Source organism: Ursus arctos, unplaced genomic scaffold (genome assembly GCF_023065955.2).
Source record: "Ursus arctos isolate Adak ecotype North America unplaced genomic scaffold, UrsArc2.0 scaffold_6, whole genome shotgun sequence".
Taxonomy (NCBI): domain Eukaryota; kingdom Metazoa; phylum Chordata; class Mammalia; order Carnivora; family Ursidae; genus Ursus; species Ursus arctos.
This window is the reverse complement of record NW_026623078.1, coordinates 69,544,063-69,548,104: the sequence shown is the minus strand read 5'-3', so window position 1 is coordinate 69,548,104 and position 4,042 is coordinate 69,544,063. Positions and strand designations below refer to the sequence as shown.

At 41.9% G+C, this 4,042-nt stretch overlaps 1 pseudogene; it reads left to right on the top strand.

Moving 5' to 3' along the window:
* Positions 1-1,354: 1,354 nt before the first annotated feature.
* Positions 1,355-2,972, top strand: LOC113252675 (metalloendopeptidase OMA1, mitochondrial-like; annotated as a pseudogene).
* The last annotated feature ends 1,070 nt before the right edge of the window (positions 2,973-4,042 follow it).

Sequence of the window (4,042 nt, the reverse complement as noted above, 5' to 3'; positions counted from 1 at the left end):
AGATTAACTTTTTGGCCAATAAGATTGAGCTTGGTCCCTCCGACATTAATATAATATATTCTGACTTCACGATACACAGACCTGAGTTTCTTCAGCTCCAGTGTCGTCCAGTGAGACTCTGACATGATTATACATGAGGCGGGATGTACAATACGCGCACAGCCCAGGCAGGCTTTACTTCGTTGTCTTCGATAGGTAGACGTCATCTCAAAGTCTTAACTTAAAGAAATAAATTCTTGTCTGGTTAATTTTCCGAGAAAGCTGTTGGGGGCGGGGGAATCATCCTCCGTGCCTCAGGCAATGTGCCTCTGGCTCCATACTTCTCTCCCACTCTGTATTCAAAAGTCTGCAAGTAGTGGAGGACTTCTTAGAAGAAAGCTTCTTTCAGCATTCTTTGAAAGTGGAGCATGTCTCTTGGTGTAGGAGTGGTAAAGGCTCTCACTCAGCACCTCAAGTAATTTATCAAATGTTTCTTCCAACTGTATACCATACTCCCCTTCCCCCCGCCCCCCCCCCCCCCCCCCGCCAAGAGAATGCTGGCAAATTAAGGGTTCTCCACTTCTTCCACTCCCCACTCTCTTCCTAAATCATTTCCCTGATCAGTGTCAGGGTGACATGCCATCTCTGAGTGTGTATTTAAACAGCAGCTTAGAACTCATGGTGTTTTCGTCTGCATTATCTTAAGAGAAGCTCATAAGTCTTAGAAGGGCTGGTCGGACTGATTTCTGTTCATTCTTCAGCTAGGGAGATTGAGGCTTAGAACTTTCCAGATTTAGGAAAGGATCAGGGTGCCTGGGTGGCTTAGATGGTTCAGAGTCTGCCTTCAGCTCAGGTCATGATCTCCGGGTCCTGGGATCCAGCCCTATGTCTGGCTCCCAACTCAGCGGGGAGTCTGCTTCTCTCTCTCCTTCTGCCTCTCCCTGTTTGTGCTCTCTCTGTCTCACTCTCTCTCGAATAAATGAAATCTTAAAAAAAATTTTTTTTAGGAAAGACTAGATAATGAAAATGGGGGGCATTGTGCCTTGAACCTGTTTGATTTCTAGATCAAGGCTAATTGATTGCACCCCAGTGCTCTAATGAGCATTTAAGAAACAGTTTTGCTGGCTTGTGCATTCTTTCCTTCAGCATATTTACAGAGCATCTATTATTTGCAGGTATTGTCCCTGGTGTTGGTGTTACAATAGTAACAAGTCATAGTCCTTTCCCTCATTGAGTTTATAGCAGGGAAGAAAAAGAGGGAATTGTAATACTCACTAACTCTGAAAAGCAAGCAAACAAACATATTCACTAATTGGAAGGAATCATCTTGACTTTTGCCACTGCTAGGATAATCAAGCAAAGATGACCTTCATCTATGACCGGCAGTTTGCTACTAAGTTGCATTTTGTTTTGTTTTGTTTTTTTCTGTTATAATTCACTGACCAACTGGAGAAAATGTAACACATTAGCTGTAACCTCACTGGACTGCCATCAAGTACAAATTAACCACATACTAAATAAGTGTCAGGGCCTGGAAGTAAATCATTTTACAAGAAAAGTTTGGCTTTTCTGCCTGGAAACTTTCATTTTTATAGGACTTTCAATAACAGACGAACAAGATGCTGCTGGAGTACCAAAAGTAAGGAAATTTGGATGCTTACCCTAAAATGCACCTGGAATGACTTTTTCAAAGCAGCTACTGATAAAAGAAGTTTCAGTCATGCCTGCTTGATCACCATTGCGTGGAGTTTCCTACACCTTCCATTTCAACAGCTCTGGTTGCTCTCCTGTTGGTAATTCTGAAACCAGTGCAGAAACTACTTGCAATCATTGTAAATATGCAGGGGCAGAAGGGAATGGTGGTAAGCACTTCCTCCGAAGGAGAAGGAACTATTTAATGAGAGGTAAGGAAGGGGGGAAAAAAGGAAAGTTATTCTTTGGGTTGAGTAGTTGTGGATTGCTACTTGCAGTGTTTTATTTTAACCCCCCGCCCCCCGCCCCAGAAGTGAGTCCAACGCAGGAAGGAGCAAGCTACTCTTACTGACAAAAGGACATGTCAGACTTTTGTCAGAACTGGAATATGAAGCATGAATGGAAGAATTTTATGCTGAGAACGACGCCCAAGAGCAGACTATTAAACAAGTGGATTATCATCTCACTGAACACAGTAAAGCTATCCCAGGGGTCTCTGAAATGTGTTGGATTACTCAAGTGGTTGATTCTTCAGAGATAAATGCCTCTGTGATGCCAGTTTTAGGGTCTGTGCTGCCAAAGTGAGCACTGCCTTTGTGATTCCAAATGGACAAGCGTCCATCTTCACTGGGCTTTTGAATAGTGTAGCTGACATTCATCAGCTTGCCTTGCTTCTGGGCCAAGAACTAGCACATGCCGTACCTGGGCGCGCGGCAGAAGAGGCTAGCTTTGTTGATTCACTGGACTTCTTAGGTCTGAGTTTTCTCACAGTGATTTGGGCCATCTGTTCTAGAGATAGCTTGGCACTTTGGGGACCGTAGTGACAGTCTCAGTTGCAGGAGTGTATGTTTGATGGACCATACAGTAGAACACTGGAGGCAAAGCCGACAATATTGGACTCCAGCTTGCTGCCAAGGTCTGTGTGGGTCTAAGAGCCAGTTCAGTGTTTGGGCGGTGGATGGGATTTGCAGAGAGCTTCCACGGTCATTCCAAGTGTCCAGAATGGTTATCCACACGCTTCTCATAGAAATGAAGCTGGATACGTGAATAATTTCCTTTCTCGGGCTCTCAAAATTAGATCTGTAATTGCCCATTACCTTCTGGACCAGACCCGATTACTGTTCGAACTCAGAGTGAACCATTTTCTCGAAGAATCAGAGAAAGAAGACCTAAATATCACCGTTAAAAAACAGAAAATGGATACCCGTCCCATTCAAAAATAGGAGTAAATACTGTTAACATATATAGTTGAGAAAATGACTGGAAGTGGAATTAAAATTTTTGAGATGCAGGAATTATGAGGAATGCAGCAATCTATCGTTTTTATGTTACTCAAAAAAAAAAAAAAAAAAAAAGATGTTTGAGGGGCGCCTGGGTGGCTCAGTTGGTTGAGCCTCTGCCTTTGTCTCAGGTCATGATCCCAGGGTCCTGCGATCGAGCCCTGCGTCAGGCTCCCTGCTCAGCGGAGAGCCTGCTTCTCCCTCTCCCTCTGCCTGCCGCTCTGCCTACTTGTGCTCTCTCTCTCTATCAAATAAATAAATCTTTAAAAAAAAATGTTTGAAATGAAAACAAAAATGGATATTTGAGGGTCAAATCACGTGTATTAACATTATCTAAATTCTTCTACTATCTTTCATGAAACATTGGTTATTCTCTTTTAAAATGTCTTCAACAAGGAAAATGTCACTGAATAAATGTATATTACACATTTTTTAAAAACCACTAATTGCATCCCTACTGTGTGCAAGTGATTACTCTAAGGCTGTGGGAATAAGTAAAACAGAAAGCCATCCATTCTTGCAGAAATCAAGAATGTTACTCAGTGGCTGTGAAAAATAGAACAGCTCAGCTGTTAGCCACCATGAGGAGTATGCCATAGGCCTGCCACATGGATGGAGGAAAAGCTAAAGATACCTTGGGGTATTGGCTTGATATTTAAGAAAACATTTAAGATTAAATCTTTTAATCAATTATCAGACCACCTCATTGAAACCATACTACTTCAAGAGACCATATTTATCATTTAATTGGAGTTCTTACCAGAACCTGTTTTTCCTTACGTCTATTGTTTGCCAAATTCCTTTTGCATGACTTTTCAATGGATGGTAGCTATTCTCTCTTAATGTGCCCAGAGGGGGAAATATCATTCCTACACCTTTTCTTTATGTATATATATTTTTTCTATGTGCAGGAGTAACGTGTTTATTTTAGAAATTCTGGATAATATAATAAAAAAGTGAGAATTTGTATTTAAAATAGTCTTCCACGGTAACTGGCCCATTATCTGGTCTACGATTCAAGGGATCTCAGCTTTACAAGAAGCTAAATAAAGTCTCCTTCTGGCAAGCCAGGAGCATAGACAAGCTAGGGG